We start from the raw sequence: 19,281 nt of genomic DNA, 5'->3' as shown, positions 1-19,281 counted from the left end.
ATCTTCCTCTTTATGATGGGTTTAAACTTTGTCAAAAAGTTTATCAACCATTCAGAATAGATCCATACCTGACCGATCGAAATCTTACTGAAATGTTATTGTCTGTAAGTGAACTGCACCAGAAAGTCTTTCATCAATCAACGATGGAACTTTAATTTCTTTACATTGTAAGTTTATGCTAGAAATGTTTTGGGACGGGATATTTGTATGATTTATACAGATAAATATCCTAGTCTGTCTAACGGCATCAATACAACAGATGACCCCAGACATTACATGTCAAAGGCATCTGATGTTCTATTTTATCTAAACAAACAGCATATATGGCTCTTTAAAAACACTGCCTATGAAATTCTTGTATTGTCATATTTAGAGTATCTCAACTGAATTGTGGGTCATTTGTTTTATAATTGTTATTACTGACTGTGTACTTGTCTGTCCATTTTGTAAATTCAGAATTTTCAGTTTTAAATCATGCTTTTTTTTGCTGTCAGGCTTTTGCACAACAATTTTACTCTCATTTTAAAGACCAAATACACAGAATGAGCAAAATGTTTAAGCTTGCTATTTTTGTAATAGTAATTGATCCATATTTAAACGTATGTACGTAAAAAGCCTACATTAAAATCTGTTCATCATACAGAGCGAAGGCGTCTTTTCAGAAGACTTGGATTAAACCACTTAAAGTTTGAAATAATGATTGCCTTGAAAAAAAATGGATGAAAAAAAAATTGAGATATTAAAAATATCTATATGGCCGTATACAGCTAGGTGGTACAGCGTTTGTCAATGTTATTAAAAATGAGTCGTTCAATCGGTCATGATATCAAAAAATGACCCTACTTACTTTTTTAGTGCACATTACGAGTCTTGTGTTGGTGAACACATTAAACCATGGAAGTCAATAAACCGAAAAAAAATAAAATAAAAATAAATAAATAAAAATTGGCTGACGTCGTAATCTTTAATCCAAATCACCTACAGCACCATAAAGCCCAAAAATATCTACAATTGGACAACTGTTCTGTTTATACCATTACTTTCAATGTGAAGAACCCAAAAAAAAAGAAGCACTGTTAAATATACACCAGAAAGGCCGAACCTTAAACATCTACGTGAACTCCACTAGGATGGATTTACTTTCAATATGTGGGGAGTGGGATTTAGGTTAGCAGGGTCAGTGTGTTTAAGCTTAGTATCTTAAAAACATGGGGGCACTCCATTTGATGAATATGTTTGTTCTGGAGCTCAGCATAAGCTCTGTCTATATATAGTGGTGAGCTGATACACTTAGTAAGTCTTGCTCATCTGCATTATCTGTTTGCATTGCATCAGCAGTGTTTTTGTAGTCCATATTTTCGTGTGTATGTCATCATCAATATTTATGAAAAGGCATGTGGACGAGAAAAGTTTAGACCTTTAAAATCTAACATAGTGCTGGAGAGTAAATGTTTTATGGTGCTTAAAGTGTGTGTGTTTATTTTGATTCATTTGAAATCCAGCATCAGTCTAGATCTATTTTTTGCTGTGGTGCTCCTTCAGGCTGTTGTTTTTATTATATATTAAGCCCACTATTCCTTTATACAGCTATAGTGTTTGATCCCTATCATGAACACTCACACCTAACTGCATGCATGAAGAGTCTGTGGCTAATTGCATTTTGTCGTAATTTTGGGCTGGACTGCAATGTCTGGTTGCACCCCTCCCCTAGCAACTAGCAGTTAATTTTAGCAATTTTGAAAACATCAGCCACCTTACCACATTTGAGCTGAAAATTTCACATGAGAGTTCCTTTCCTCACAGTGAAGGAATTTACCAGGCCCAGATGCTGGTTAAGTTCTATATCATTTTTGAAGGGAAATCTAATAGAGCTATATCTTAATGAAGAATCTGGACAGAAACGTTCATAACAATTTTTTTATTTCATCAGTTTCGAGTGTAGCTTCGAGTTTATAGAATAAATAAGTAAATATAAAAAAAATTGGGGCGAACTGTTTATTAATTTTTGCATTTTAGGACATAAAATGTGATGAGGCCATGTGTCAACCATGTATTTTACTCTTTGATACATTGCACAATATCTTTTTTTGCATGCTATTCTTTTTTTCAGTGGAATATGCTTATATTCCATTCCAAACACAGCCTGAATCTGTTTCTGGCTTTATGTCTGTCTCTCTCTCAGCACTGCTAATGGGAGTTGATGGTGAATATTCGTTCAGCTTCATTTCTGTAAACTGCAGACCTGCATAAGTATCCAAAAGCTGTTTCTGGTCATGGGGACGATGTGTGTGTCAGATGACTATTCACTGTTGTTCACTGCTTCCTACACACTCAATGGGGAGATATGTCATTAATTTCACTTGGCAAAATTTGTTTCTAGAATCAGTACCGGAAACTCTTAAAATTAATTATAAAGATAGTAATGTTTAATATGATTTTTGGTTGAAAGTTTTGAGGGGGTGTACTGAGCAGGTATTGTACTGTAAATGTACAGTGGATATCATGTTTTATTTAGGAATGTTACATTGGAGAATTAATTCAAAAGGGTTTAAAAAAGGCCATTCATTTGACTTGCTGTGACTTGATTTGAACACAAATTAGTTGAAAATTTTACATTTACATGCTTTTAGTGACTTACAGTACATTGCATTCAAGGTGATGCACATTTACAATTTTATCAGTTGTTGTTGTTGCCTGGAATTCAAACCCATGGCCTTCGGTGCTGCTAGTGCCATGCTGTACTGTTTGAGGGAAGCTAGCGAATTACTTTAACCATGATTGACTCTTATGGTCTGTTTTGTGTGCCATTTAGTTATTAATGCTAAAGTTCTCTCATTTACTTGATAAACATCCTGTGTATGTGTGCTTTTATAGTTGTCTTGTGCATTCGAGTTGGATTTTAAAGCTCAAAGTGAAGTTTTAAAGCACAATACTTTTGCCAGAACCTTTTTTAAAGAGACAGTCTGAACCTCTCCTGTTTCTGTAACTGTGTGTGTGTTTGTGTGTCTTCTGCGGCCCCTGGCAGGTCCTGGATGAAGGCCTGATTGATATCTCTCTGCTGGCAGGACAAAACATCTCTCTCCTCTTGCTCTGATGTTATTTCCGTTCCTCTTTATTCTCTAGAGTTTATTTCAGGAGTTCTGGACTCTAGAATCTCCTCTTTATGTTACAAAGGAAAACCAATCTCACTTTAAACAAATCACATCTAAATATATAAGCGACACTGTATTTACATCTATCTGTGCAGTTTTTATTTAGAAATTCCAATCTCACTTTATGCAGGTGTTATGAATAACTATTTGTTTGCTGTTGTTTTTAGTTAACACTAAATGTCCAATATAGAATGCAGTGCAGTACAGTTTTAACTAAAAACAGGCATTAGGTGTTAGTATAATGTAATATAAAATTAGAATATATACAGTTGGTGTGCAAAAAATATATCTTTTTTTTTTTTGCATGTTGTATACTTTATGAGAGAATCATCAAACAAATTTTAAATATTAGTCAATGATAACACAAGTAAACACAACATGCAGTTGTTAAATGAAGGTTTTTATTATTAAGGGAAACCAGTATCCAAAAACTAACATGGCCCCTGTGTGTAAGTGTTTGTCCCCCCTGTTAAAAACTGTGTGGTATCACACCTGAGTTTTTTTCCCCCAGGCCTAACCACGCCACTGATACCCCAAGCCTATTTCCATGGAGGCTTTTAATCAAGAAACATAAATAGGATCTGCCTGACAAAGTGAATTTATGATAATATCCTCTGTAATAGGTAGACACCATGAAATATCCAAAGAATTATCAGAAACAAATGCACATATGATAATTTAAGTCATTCTAATACTGGCTGATAAACAATTTAGTCATTGATATGTAATGCATTCCTCGTTGTTGAAGACAGCAGTTGTTTTTTCCAGGTGTCCTCCTCAGTGAGCAGTAGATATATCTTTACCTTCATTAAAGTGTCTCAGGTCTAACTGATTCGTCCTGTCCTCTCTAATCATCCTCGTATTAGACCTGCACAACCTCCCAAAATTAAAAGCGTCTCCCGAAAACAAATGAAAAAACAAGCTCCACTCACTCACACTGAGATAACTCCATCCATCTGCTGATTGAGTAGCTACTTATTGGGATTGTAAAAAATCTTTCATGTTTATGGCTGTGTTCCAGAATCTAGTGAGCCACCTATGTAGGCATGGTGGCTTCCTCAACACAAATGCTGTTGCTAAAGGTGGGCAGCATAATTATGATGACTTATAGAATACCCTAAGAAGGCAGCATTACATGTGTCCTTCATTGAGAAAGGCAATCCCATAAGAGATTAAAAAATAATAATAATAAATTAATATAATTAATTAAATATGCATTCTTTTTTTATCATATTGTCTGTGCTTTGTTTTTTAAACACTACTGGTCAAAAGTTTTTAATAATTACAATTTTTTAAAATTGTTTTTGAACAGTGTTGTTTGCTCACAAATACTGGGTTTATTTGATACAGTAAAAACAATAATATTGTGAAATATTACAATCTAATAAGTTTTCTTGTTGAATATGTTTTAAAATGTAATTTATTCCTGTGATTCAAAGCTGAATTTTCAGCATCATTACTCCAATGTTCAGTGTCACATGATCCTTCAGAAGTCTTTCTAATATGCTGATGCTCTAATAAGTTGCTCAGTTATTATTGATGCTAAATTATTAATAATAGTTCTAGTTATTATTAATGTTGGAAACAAATGGCCTGAGGGAGGTTCTCTAAAACATCCATCCCAAGATTCCCATCCGAGATGAATCCCACAGGGGCTAGATGGAGGTGGAGGCGGGATGCCTTGCCACAACTTCAGTTCAAACAGCCAACTCAGCCCAATCAACAGACTCAACTTAAGAAATTCAATAGGTTATGAAAACTCATGTCAATGGTAACTCAAAAAAAATTGAGTACTATGTAAAAATTGTTAATTTTTATGTTTAGTGTACTCACTTTGGGTTTAAAACAGTTTCAGGGATAACAGTGTATGTAGGCATTAGACAGCAAGGCAGCTCTCTAGGTTTTGGAGCAGAGCCATTGTTAACTTAATATTTCTAGGCAAACTACAATACATCGATCTGTCTGGGCTTCAGAAGGCATTGCGTTTCGCTGCTTTTGCTTGCACTTGTTGACCGTGGCTTTTCCTCACAGATGCTCAACTAAATCCATCACACCCAGTCTGTTCTGCTTTTGTGATTTTTGTCTTCACTGTGGATGGATGGTGTGATTCTGACATTTAGCTGATAATTGGAAGCAGGATGACTCTAACCAAATCATGATGTGAAAGCCACACGGAGGCTGGCACATGAGTCCACACAGCTGTTCACAACAGCTTGGCAGCGTTTTTACACTCATAAAAACAGCCATTAACATCTTATCCACAAATTGCTCTTTTTTGTGTGATTCCGAAGGTGAAATCTCATCATGTTGAGTTCAAGATGTTGATGGTTGCAGTTCTGAGGAGGAAACTCTTCCAGGAGCTTCAAGGCAAAGGTCTGTTCCTGGGGTCTAATTATTCATACACACACTGTGTTATGGTAATGACAGTAATCAGTCTCTCTTATTAATAGGTCAGTGTGACAGCGGGGGTCAGGGTTTCTAATGTCACATGACAGAGGATGCACAACAAAGCGCCAAGATTATTAAAGTTGTTCTTTTATGTGGGTGCTTTCCCTTTGACCACTTTTTTGTGGTTCATTTTTCTGCGGTTTATTAGTTTTATGTAATGTTGAATCTGTGGTACAGAACTTCAGTAATTATTTTGAACTTTCTCTAGCCTCCTGCACACAGGCGGTAAGGAACCATCACTCTTGAATGAGCCCCAGGTCCTCTAGGGGTCTGAGGGGAAGCCACCATACAACTCCCAAAAGAGCTTTACACTTCAAAATAAGATTACCCTCTCCTGATGTATTTTAACTCTGGGACTTTACAGAGGAAGTCACACATCATTGTGTGTGTAAGAGAGAGGAGGAGAAGCCTTAGAGCCCAAAGTCTGCAGCTGTGTAATGACTTGCAGAAGATCTCAGAGGTCTTATGGAAGGATGGAATTACAGGATACAGGTCAGACTGCCTACTGCACACTGTGTGTGAGCTTGGATAGAAAGGCCATCTGACCACTCGTCATGACACAAAGCAACAGTTTATTGCCCATAAGTTTGCTTTTTTTTGAGCTCGGGGAGACTTAATAAGGCTCTCTATTATGTTTGTATTAGAAGTAGCAATGTCTCAGATGTTATTTCTAAAATTCCTTATTCTAAGATTCCCTGACAAATTGATTTGTTCCTCTTTTGTAAGTCACTTTGGATAAAAACAAATTGGATAAAAAAAATCTGCTAAATAATAAATGTAAATGAGAAATGAAAATATATACCAATGTACTAAATGAGAGCTGTAAAATTGATGTGAATAGATTAGCACAGATAATTAGCTTTGTAAGAATGTTATGATAAATATTTAAGTTACATTGAGATGTCTGACTTTTCAATGCTGACTTTGGTATCTTATTTAATTTAATATTATAGATAGATAGATAGATAGATAGATAGATAGATAGATAGATAGATAGATAGATAGCTTAATTTTAGACCTCTTTTCTAGTTCAGTAGTCCTATTTTTTTTTTTTTTTTTTTTAATTGAAGTATTAAATGAAAATAGTAATATTCAATATATAGATATTGAGTTCTGGCCAGTTTGATCTGACAAACTTTGTGTCTTCTGTGATATTTTTTGTTGCAGCTTAACAGTGTAATCTTCTACTTAATTCTTTCTAACGTCTGGTTTTTATGTTTGTCAGAAAAAAAGAAAGTGATTTGGATTTCTAACGACAAGAGGGTGAATAAATGAGGACACATTTTGAGAATGAGGAACTGTGTGAAAGTCTCTATGAGGTCTCCCATTTAATCTCATTGCTGTCTTTTGATCTTCTTTTTCTTTTCTCCGAGGAGTCTTCCAGTGTCACTTGAACATAATCAAATTTTTGTGTTTTATGATGGAGAGGTATCTGATTGTTTGCAGTTGTCCTAAATAATTGAAAGCTAAAGCCAGTTTACACAACTCCGTGCTGTAATGATTTTGTGACAGTAGGACTCTTCTGAATGCGAACAATGATTTACATCAATAGGGTGTATCGTGATGTTCTAGGATTTTCACATCAAATTCGATTTCTCTCCCAATCGATTCTGCTGGATTTCATATCCTTTCTGCAGTTCACAAACACAGGCTTCAGGTCTCCTTTAATGGAGCTCAGCCTCATATGGCGTCTGAACATAATACTCACACACACACACACACACACACACACACACACACACACACACACACAACATGAGGAATGACAGCTCATTTCTGCGTTCAAATAAGCATCCACTTCCTTCAGTTTAAATTGGACCTGCTGGCTTTCCCTGTCAAACAACAACTGTGTCCCGTCACGCATTTTTCCGCTTTAAAACTGATTGGCACAAACTTCTTTGGCTGGCTGGTGGAAGGCACATCAAATGAGCTGGCAGAGAATAATCATTTCTGAAATAAGTGCGAGTGGTTCTTGCCCCTTCAAACCTTTTGCTGGGTTTGATTGGGTCTCAGTCACGTTTAAACCAGCCTAAGCTAGTTCTGAGTCTTAACAAGTAACAAGTGTTGGCCATTTAATCAAAATAAAACCAATATGGATAATGTGAATTATCAAATCGCAAAGGCTGTGATTTAATTAAATAAGAACATGTGTTATATGTTTTAGAATGAATTGCTGCATTGTGTTCTTTAAAATGCTAACAGCTTGTGGTTCAGTGTTAGAGTTGCTTGGTTTTTGAGGTAATGCTGCTCTACACAAACTCTTCTCTGTATTTGCTCTGAGTTTGGGTTGATTGTAACATGCATTTGTGAATGCAACATATGCCAACCTTCTTCCTATACTTGTAATGAGAAGTGGTTTTAAACCAATCTCTGAATATTGCTTGAGTCTCTCTCTCTCTTTCAATTTACTGTACAGTATACATATTTTTTTTTTTTTCACCTGTTCTATTATGCACCACCAAAAAATCTAAGTCCAGTCACTTATGTAATAGCACATCTCTCCTCAGCAGGCCACAGGATTTAAGGTATCATTCACTTCTGTAGCATAAATGGTTATGCGCTAAAGTTTGAATAATAGTAATTTTGCCTTAGTAAACACCACTAATGATGCCGTTCACCAGGTTGTTAAGGAATAGGTGTGGAAAATCTGCACATGTGCGACGGAGCACAAGCTCACACCTGGTTATGGGAGTGAAAAGGAGAAGCTTTCTGAGAAGCTGTGTTGGATTTGATGTGTGGTGTATGTGTGCGCGTATGCCATTCCCTCGAGTCTCCGTCGTGCCTGGCGTGAGATCCCTCTTAATAGCATTTGATTTTCTCCAGTGTGCAGACATAAATCAAAGGAGCCATTTTCCTCGCAATTTTCTTGATGTTTCATCTGTGTGTTTTTTTTCATGACAAATCCAACAGAATTAAAAATAATCCAACAGGAGCCAAATGTTACCGCCATTCTATATTCCTAACCACTTTAACAGCTGATATTAGCTGGTGTGGGATGGGTTTGCTGTGACAGCAGGCATGTTGTGACCACTCACTCGAGGTACTGAGATGCTGTTTACACAGAGGTTCTCGCATCTGCCCTCACTCGTGGCTGATGTGTTTTTGCTCAGCTCACATGCTAAGGGGTGGTTTCACTCGGGTCATGGATTTTCTTTCAGGTAATACTGGAGTCATACATCAGGGCCTCTGAGTCTGTCTATGTCTGACGGCGTCGGATGTCTGTTATGGCTGAGTTTCTCAGGGATCTGGGCTGTTGGCTAACTCACTTAAAGCTGAAGTGTATACTTTCTGCTCCACTAGCATCACCAAATGTAACTGCAACAAGAAAGATTGTTTCCCAAAGTGAAATTTCACTGGTGTTGGAATTGACTGCTAAAATGTTGTTATCGTGACTATTCAAGTACACTATTTTGCTTCTGATAATATCAATATATTATTAATATTATGGGCAGGTACAATTTGTTTCATGTAATTTGAAATATTAAATTTTAAGTTATTATAGGAATAGTTCACCCAAAAAATGAAAACTGGTTGGAAATTGCCTCGCCCTCAGGCCATCCAAGATGTGGATGTTTCTTACCTAATCAGAACAGATTTGGAGAGAAATTGGGTGCCGTCAGAATGACAGTCCAAACAGCTGATATGTGGATTACTTGCATATTATTGTGATGTTTTTATCAGCTGTTTGGACTCTCATTCTGACGGCACCCATTCACTGCAGAGGATCCATTGGTGAACAAGTGATGTAATGCTAATTTTCTCCAAATCTTTTGTGATGAAGAAACATCATTTAAAATATCTGTTTTAATGCTTTCATATTAGCAAATTGCAAGAGAATGAAGGATCATGAAATTAGTCTACTGTTATTCTCTTTAGGAAACTTAATGGCCAAAAAAGCACATTATATTTATAATGTTGCATAACTGTGTTAAGAATCGCATGTTTCTTGAATGTACTGTATCATTCAGCACTAATAGGATAAATTCTAGGGTTCTAGATATTCCCGGGAACCAATGTTCTGTATGTGTTTCATTGCCTTATTCAAGTGATTTAACATTTTTAGTTTTTCACTAACCACGATAACATTTTTTTTCTCAAAAAACACAATCATGTGTACATACATGCTGCTCACATATTATTATAGCCCAGTTTGTGCTGATTACAGTGAGATTAGACTTTAGCCATTTAGATATTTATAAGAAACTGAAAAAAAGCACAAATGTCAGGGCATGACAAAACTTCTCCAGGCCCCAAAAATACCCTTAGACTCCAGAGGGTTAATACACTTAAAAAACAAACAAACAAACAAATGCTTGCTCCAATTAGGGCAAAATCTATACATGCTGGCACTTTAAGTGGAAGTGGACAAGAACATCAAGAGTTTAATGGGATGTGAAAAGTGCTCCTTGTTGAATGCACACAGGAGCGTCGAGAAAAGAATCTGACCAGCTTTCTGAATTCTAGTTCTGGGTGAATTGTTTGTGCCACGGGCGATTCTTGGATCTCAGTCTTAAATGGACTCATCCCCCTATGTGAATGTGAGATTTTGGAGAGTCTTCTGTTCAGAATGAGAGGTCACAAGGTTAAATCTTGCTTGATGGAAAATTGTTTTAATAAACTGATATAACTGACATGACGATGGCAAAGTTTCATGTTTGATTCAGCATTTCATTTGCATTTTTTGCAGGATTTGTTTTACAGAAGAAGTCAGTTCATTATTTTTATGCTGTACAGGTTATGTGCTTGGAGAGACTAGTTCAACAGCTTTCAGGATTTCTTATTTCTTTCTTTTTGCAAGGTGCAGCTGCCAGCCTAAACATTTATAATGAATCATACTTGATTCCAGGCTTTATTTAATGGTGCTTTAGCCCTGTCTTTCCTATAAATTCCCTTAGAAATCTTAGATTAAGCTGGCTCTCAGGTGAATGTTTTCTACGATAATGGCTCTTAAATCTTATCCAGATTTATGGCTCTTATCCATTCCAGTGTAAAGTATATTTTAGGAATATACATTTTATTTAAAAACATGGTTGTTATTGTCCGGACCTTTGTCTGGGAGGGAAATGTAGAGCCTGGACCTCATGGAACGTTAATTGAATACCGCTGGATGGTGGTTCATGCTCTGTTAGGACTTATTATTTTGTGTTTTTCTGCAGGGATTCACAAAAGGATTTGAAACAATTTGTAACACAGTGAAGCATAAAATGAAGTGTAATTATCTTGGAGGAGAGGCGAGAACTCAGCCAACCATACATTAACACATGCTGAAATTATGACCTTCACATTCTTACATAATCAGCTTCTCATACACATATATTTATGAGCCAAGAGAGTAAGCTAATAAATCTGTACAGAATAAGGATTCACAACTATTATTTATTCATGGGGAATTCATCATTATTATTATGTATATTTATTACTTGAAATTTTATATTACATGAAGTGGTCAATCTCCTATCATGCACCTTGAAACATAAGCTTTTCTTGCCAATCTCTTTCTGTCAGGTACCGTTCTTGTGGAAAACATGCAGATCAATGGTCGCGCTCAGGATCCAGATAGAACCATCTCCTTGACGCTGCTGGACAACTATGATTACTGGGTTATCCTTGACCCTGCGCTGCAGAGACTGTATCTCAACAGCACTGGGACGGAGTGCTGGACCCGAGACGTGAGTAAACAAACACACACAATATGTCAAAATAACATATTGCTGCTGTTGTCCTTTGGCTAGCACAAATGGATATATATATTTATATGGCAGTCTGCCTGAAGCCCTCTCAAAGACAAACAAAAGCTCTACAATAAATTCTGTCCCGACTGGAGGCAAACCAACACGTGTCCACGGTAACCGAGATCATAGCAGCCACACAGAACTGCAACATTTTCCTAATCAGTATTTACTCTTTCCAGTAAAATATTTTAACATCCTTGATTCAAGATAAATAGACTTATGCGAAATTGCATGAGATATTAAAGGGAACACCGGATTCCCATTTTCCACAATTTGTTATGATTGTTTGGGGTCTTCGTGAAATGTCTGTAACATCCTTTTACCTTGTCAAAAACAGCTCTGTTCACAGCGACCCATTTCAGTTTTTGTTTTTTTTGATTGTATTTGTATATGCTGATGTTGTCTGTTTATTCTGTGGAAGAGGAAAGGCGATTTGCAAATAATCATAAAAAATATAAAGTGTTGTGATTATTTCTTCTTGATTGAGGAATGAATGAATGGTTTTTTTTTTTTTTTTAGCGAAATGTATGTAGTGGTTTTTTTATCCGATGTATACCCTTTAAAGTCACCATGAAATCAAAATGGACAGTTCTTAATGGAATATTGCAGTGTTTATTATAAATGATTTATCCGTGCACATCACTATTTTTTTTTTATTTCATGCGCCCTCATAATCTTTAATCAAAGAATGGCTTGCAACGACAAGTTTACCGCCGCTAAGAGAATATATCTTAAAAATAATTTTTTTGTGTGTTTGTTTGTTTTAGTATAAATAATTATAACAAAATTATAATGTGGTTTATGACTGAAAATTATTTGCCACTTGTGTAAAAATGTGTGCTTCTCAATTAAATGTATTGTATTTAACAGATATGAGGCATACTGTTGATTATAATTATTAATTAATCAGTCAGACAGTAATTATCCTTCTATTATTATTGTTGTTGTTTGTTATTATTAATTTTGTCATTGTTGGTATTGTTTTTACCAGAAAACAAGACCATATCATTTTATATAAAGTGTTTACAGGCATTTCAGATTCATATAATGTAAGTAAATAAGATTGTCTTTGACTTTATCTTTATTAAGATATATTTTTATATTTTATATTTACTGTGCTCTCAAAGTGCAATGTACTGTTGTACAGTACAAGAACAGCCAAGCCTTCCATCAAAAGGCAGGAGATTTTACTCCCACAGCCGCAATATGAGCATAGCGTTTTCTACAATTCCTTTTTTCACAAGTGCTTCATCTCCTCCCTCTTATACTGTCTGTCTGTACATTACACCAATCTTCTAAAAAGAGGCTTGCTAACCCCACACATGTGTCTGTGTGCTTGTCTGAGATGCATTGTGTTAGTGACAGGCCTTTTATGACACTATTGGATAGTGATTAGAGGCATATACCTCCTCCTCCTCCTGCCTCAGCTCTCTTTACCCGTCTTTGTGGGATTCACCACTTCACTCACAGCGCTACGTTTGTTTTATTCAGAGTACTTGCTGCCCACACAACTTATTTCTAAAAGAGTATGCAAAGTGACATAATATCCCTTTTTAATTGTTTTGCATTGTTACACAATTATTAATCTTGTGCATTTCCAGCATAACCAGCCTGATTGGCTGGATGTTAATACCACTTTACTACCTTCAATTGGTTAACTGGTAAGCTATAGCTGTTGTGTGAAAATATCGCAAATTGGGTATTATTACCATATAATTGATATATTACCTTGATGTTATGGTTTTCTTTATGGTCTATAAACCACTGTAATATTTCGTTCTCTTCTTCCAGCCAGCCCCTGTTCCTGCCAAAATATTCATCACCACCAGTCCGTGGTTCAGATTCCAGTGCACCAATGAGCTGGTCGAGGGAACAATTGCTTCTCGCATGAAGTACGTATAGTGGGTGGAGCGGACAGAAATGACAACACACCACTCGTTATCCAGCAACCTCGTTACTATGTAAATCAGTTAATGGAGGTGAGGCCCTGATCAACTTATGCACTGCCCACAGTCATTTTGCTATTCTCTTGTTTCTCTGTCTCTGTGTCAGTTCAAGTATTCATTTGAATGTGGCTAAATTGTTTCCCCTATATATCATATCTGACAAAATGTGCGTACACAACGAGATTCCTCATTCGATGGTGGGCAAGCATCCTATTCGTATCCAGACATGCTGCCACATCAGAAGACTGAAAGTACTTGACCCGTAATTTAGTACAACAAACACATCTGTGTGGAAAGTTTCAAAACATTTGTTGGGTCAGACCTGGATTTTTTTCCTAGTAGCTAGTATGGTAGTTTTATTTATCTGATTATATTAATACTATTAGTTTTTAAAAAAATACATGATTTTATTCATTGACAGCAGTGAATGCAGTTATTTATGTTTAATTATGTTTGAATGTTTCATATTAGTGAGTGATAGTTTTATCACAAAACAAATCACAAAAAACAAACTAACAAACAAAGCAAACTAACAAAAACTACCAATCACAAAGGTTTGGGGTCAGTAGTTTTTTTTTTTTTTTTTATAATTTAAAATAATAAAAATTAATACTTGTATTTAACAAGGACAAATTAAACTGATATAAAGTGACAGTAAAGACATTTATAACATTACCCCCCCGAGATTTATTTTTTCAAATACTATGCTGTTCTTGTTGTCTTACTTTCTATACTCAATCAAAGGAATCCTGGAAGTGTCCACAACTGTTTTAACAATTGATGAAAAAAAAAAAAAAAAGAATAATAAAACTAATAATACTAATCAATACATCTATACCTGTACCAACTTCAAATGTAAAATATTAAACATGAAATCACGAATATTAGTTTATACATTCTACATAGCGCACTGATATAAGCATATCAATGTAGCGAATCAAGGTCTGTGCTCATTGCTGTGGCAAACTACTGTAATTCATACTATTATTGAAAAAAAATGCATGAGCTTTTGAATGTTTTCCCAACACAACTTCCTTTTTTCAACAGAAATCCACATCAACACAGGGAATAAAACTGCACATCATGAATGAAAAGAGAGTAAGAGTGAAGTTGACTTGAACATATGAATTCATTACTAAAATAAGTCTCTGTTTGGCGTGCTCCAATCAGTTTATTCAGATCTAAAAACCCTCCATTTTTTTTGTCGTTGGCCCCCTCAAAATTATACTTAAAATTTATGCAGGCACACCCATCCTTGGACCCTTCTCTCCACAAGTTCAGATATGAGGACCATTTTTTTAAACGTAATTGCTTTTCATTTATTTGGAATATGTTTGAATATTTTCTGAGAGTGTGTACAGTGTTGGGTGTGTTTTAAAGCTGGCTTCTTTTATGCTTGATCAATTCGTCATCTCTCTCCTCTCCTTTAAAGTCAAAATATGCTGTTATCCTTTTCACCCTTTCTTCTGCCTTCCTCCTCATGTACATGCAAAAAAGAGAAAGTGAGGGAGAGAAATACAGTGAATTGATTAAGTCTAGGAGGGTGTGGGGCTGGAAGTGAAAAGTATCATGTGTTATTTGCAATTTGGGGGTGAATGCGATCATGGTGAGTTGCTTGTTTGATTTGGCCGTGGGCTTGGTTCACTGAGTTTTCCCCTTTCCCCTCCTGGGTGATTTGCAGTCCCAGAGGCAGACTGATACTGTATGTGTGGGAGAGAGAGGTTTCACGTGTGAAATTTTAGCCCTCGAGATACTGACATTCACCTCAGAATTCCAAGCCAGTTAGATACGTTAATTGTCATGTTGTTTTCCAAAATTATTTTGGCCTTATGCCCACCTGTGGGAAAGAGTCCCCCTGAAACTAGTGTCTTCAGCAGAGTTGGGTATAACGCGTATTGGTCACAGAAACGTGTTTACTGTAATCTATTTACTTTTTCCTGGTAATGCAATAAAGTATGATGCGTTACTTTTAAATTTATTTGTTATTTGATTACAGTTACCTTATTGTCAATAAAATGACGTTACTTACGTTATAAATGCTGTGTTAAAAAATCATGTTTTTTTCGGGTCAGTATGGCCCTTTAATAAAATCACCAACAATGTGAGCTAAAATGCAGAAGTAGGTCCTACACATTTAGATGCACAAAGTAAAGGTTCGTATGAATCACATTTCAAAATGTTGTCACTCAACATATTTTTAGTCTGGCATCTATAGTTTGGGAAAAGTTCAACAAGTGATTTGTGTCCCAGTTTGTTCACAGTAACAACTAATAAGTAAAAAATAAATGACTTATCAGAATGAGATCATCCGCTGCATGAAAGCCGTCGTCGGCATCACAGTTGCTTATTCCTTAAGAAGCGAGTCTTTCTTTCAAAAATGTAAAGTAGCCGAGATGAACTTGAATCTTTCTTTGTATATGGAGGTGATGTGGATATGTTTACATGTTCGCCCGTCTCAAGCCTGTTTTTCGCGTGGATGATGATCTTTATAAGCGCACGAGGTGTGCATGGTGTGATATAGGTGGATCCCTCAGACATGAAATACTGTACCAGTGTTCGCGTCGGTTTTTCATACAGGATTATTTTATCAGAGAATATTTGTTTTTCAAACACGACTTACCTTCATTTGAATAATAGACATTTCAAGCTTTTTCTTTAGATATAGTTCGACTGTATTTCTTATGTCATTTTCCTTCGTTTAAGTGACTGGTATCAGAAATATTCACAGAGACTAAGAATGCAGCGAAAGCGCACCGGGCCAATTTGTTTTCTTTATTTATTAAAAAAAAAAAAAAAAAAGTTGATATCGGGAGTGTAGGCTATAAAAAAATACTTTATGTATTTTTCTTCTGTCAATATTAAATTAACGAAAGAACTATGAGTTATCTTTGTTATTGCCATTTTTTTTAAATTTTGATAACTTGAAAAGTTAAGTAAACTTGAAAGTAACTTGAAAGTAATTTAATTAGTAATCTCTGATTACTTTTTAAATGCAGTAATCAGTAATGTAAAGAAATTACATTTTAAGGAAGTAATTATTAAGTTTGTAGTATATATTACTACTTTTAAAGTAACTTACCCAACACGTGGTCCTTCAGTGATTCCGTGACTTTAACATTGGCTCCGCAGTGTGTTTTTTGATGTTTCTCCAGCAGAGAGCAAATTGCAAGGTGGATTTTACAATTGTGGTCACAACAGAAGACTTTCAAATGGCTAGAGTATGGCTTTTTATAGAACAAACTAATTATGTTTAAATCTGTTTTAGTAATGAAATATCCTATCAGTTATTTTTCACTTATAATTTTGAAAGTCTGAAAATATACTTTAAATTGGCCTACATTAATTAAACTACATTAATTGGCTAAAATATAATATCCTACAATTGTGTAATTAATGAGACCTTCTATGAAAATAAGAACGGGAAATTCACTAATATAGCACAGTAGGTTTAATATATTATTAATCAACTTTGCTTCCAGAAACAATAGCAGATGGAAATGCCCACCCAGCAGCTGTGGAATGACCCTAACCTGTTTATTTTAATATCAGTCATGTGTATTTGTTGTGTGCAGGCATATTTGCAGGTTTTGCTCTCGACTCCTTCCATTTTGATTTTAAGTTTTTGTTGTCTTCTCTTTATTTTTATTTTTATTTTTTTCCTTGTCTTTTTCTTTGTATTTTCTTTCTTCCTCTTCTGTCCCTGTCTAGTATGTCTTTCCAGAAGGAACACACACACACACACACACACACACACACACACATACACATTATCTGGGTCAGACGGGTCACATCTGAGGCCTGTCAGAGTTGCTGTGTTGTTACACAAACGCATATAGCCAGTGTCTGGATGTTTGTTTGTCATGTGTTTTTTTAATGATATCACTCATCCAGCTCACATCCTGTCCATGTACCAAATGACCATCTTCACCCGGCTTCTCTTCGAAACAACGGAGCCACTCGGACATCGATGACGGACCCATGGACAGATCGACATATGCCATTCAGTACACAAACCCAAATGACCCGTACTAACCTCTTCATCCCGATCAAACAGACCCTTCTGCAGTCTACACTCAAGTTTTTCATTGTAATTAATGATTAATTTAAAGCAGTGACGTTATATGGGTGAACTTTCAAAACTGCAATGTTTTATTTAAAATTGCTCTGTTTCCTCTGTCTTCAGAATGTCCAAATCAGGACTGTGCGTGTTGCTGGGACCTCTGTCTGGTAAACATTTGTTTTTGGACAGAGAGGCTGAACTATGAGGAGAGGAAACTCGGCTATCTAATTATAGTCCCAGGTCCAATGTTAAGATATCCTTTCACTATCATAACTATGGTTGTTTCCGGTTACCTCTTTAATACATTTAAGAGGAGTGTTTCAGGGTACCCTTAACACTTAAGGCTATAGTGGCATGTTGTTGATTACTACAAATAACCTTGAAATTGTTGTTTGCATCATAATGCACTTTACAGTACACAAGAATTGTTGGATGTTGTTTGTTGGGCAAGGCCCAATGCTGAGGGTAAATGTTAAATCCCAAGGTTTTGAAAAATACAGCCACAAAGCTTAAACATTATAAGTATTGTTCATCATGAGAACTAGTGTGGAAAAAAAAATCACTTAACTAACCATGTAACCCAGTTAATGTTGTAGGTAAAAATGTGCTTAGTTATTTATTTGTTGTTTAGTGTTGTTTTTATTTATTTATTTATTTGCATTTTTTTGTGTTATTTATATTTGTTTAGCTATAAAGAAAAACTGTTTTTTTTTTTTTTTTTTTTTATTCCCATCTAGTTTTTTTAGCATAGTTGTCTTTTGTTTAGAGCAACTGGTGACGTTTAATTGCATTTTGTGAGTACCTTGACATTTTAAGAAAGTTTAGGTTTGTTTGTGATTTTTGCATTTGAGAGTATTTGAACTTGCATTGGAGTGTTTTTGAGTTCCGACAATTTTGTGAGTGTTTTCGAGTTTGAATTTGATAACCTCTGCGAGTTTTTACTCTTGAGGAGTTTGCTGAGGTCACGATGTTTGAGTTTGGAATTTAAGAGTTTTTTGAGTTTTGGATCGTTTGAAATTTCCACATCAGTTATTGAATTTTGTGCTTTGCGTGTTTACGTTTTGAGAGGCTTTAAGTTTGTTGAGTTTATAAGTTTTGAATTTGTTCTTTGGTGTAATGTGCAGTTAATTGGTCTTGAATAGTTGTGCAGTTCAAGTTTATGGGTTTGAATTTTTTATTTTAGAGTATAACATTTACGTTTTTGTGTTTGTGCGACATTTAAAATTTTGAATTTATGTTAAGACTTGCGAGTTGACATTTTAAACATTTTTTGAAATGTATGTTGTGTTGATTTTTGTTTGTGTGTTTGTCTTTGAGAGTTTACTGTATGAAGTTTAAAATTGTTTCCAAGTTTTTTTATTGTATGAGTTTATAAGTTTTGAGTTTTGATTTCACTAGCACAAGTTTACTTTTGGGAGTTTTCGTAGGTTGCATTTGTGGGTTATATTGTTTTGAATTGTGATATATGTGGGTTTTTTGGAATTTAAATTTGTACCTTGCAAGATTACGTTTTGCAAGTTTTTTGCATTTATGAGTGGCATTTGAGAATATTTGAGGCTTGCTTTTTGATGGTGTATTGATTTGTGCCTGAATACAAAGATCACCTACCACAGAAGTGACACCCCTAGAAACACTTGCTATAAAGTAAGCTTTCCTGTGTTACTAGCTACACAGCTTTTGATGTTTTTTAGTAGGTTGTTTTATAGACCTTAACTTGTTTATCAACCCACAGCATTGCCTTTATCTTTCAGACCCAAAACGGCCTAAAAACTTGGTCATACCACTCTTGTGGTAGTAATTAAAGGGTTCGCTGATCTGAATTCCCTGGAAGAGAGTGAGCCATGAGCTATGAGTCACTTTGGATCAAAGATGTCCTGCTACATGACACTGCTTTTACTCTGTAACTCCTTTAACTGTTGATAGATTACAAAAAAAATAACCTT

General features: G+C 35.5%; 1 pseudogene; it reads left to right on the top strand.

The window, feature by feature from the left end:
• The window catches only part of LOC109044957, a 115,434-nt pseudogene that overhangs the window by 6,061 nt on the left and 90,092 nt on the right, over window positions 1-19,281 (top strand).

Source organism: Cyprinus carpio, chromosome A13 (assembly GCF_018340385.1).
Source record: "Cyprinus carpio isolate SPL01 chromosome A13, ASM1834038v1, whole genome shotgun sequence".
Classification (NCBI taxonomy): domain Eukaryota; kingdom Metazoa; phylum Chordata; class Actinopteri; order Cypriniformes; family Cyprinidae; genus Cyprinus; species Cyprinus carpio.
Note: the sequence above shows the minus strand (reverse complement) of the source record. Positions and strands in the feature narration are given on the sequence as shown.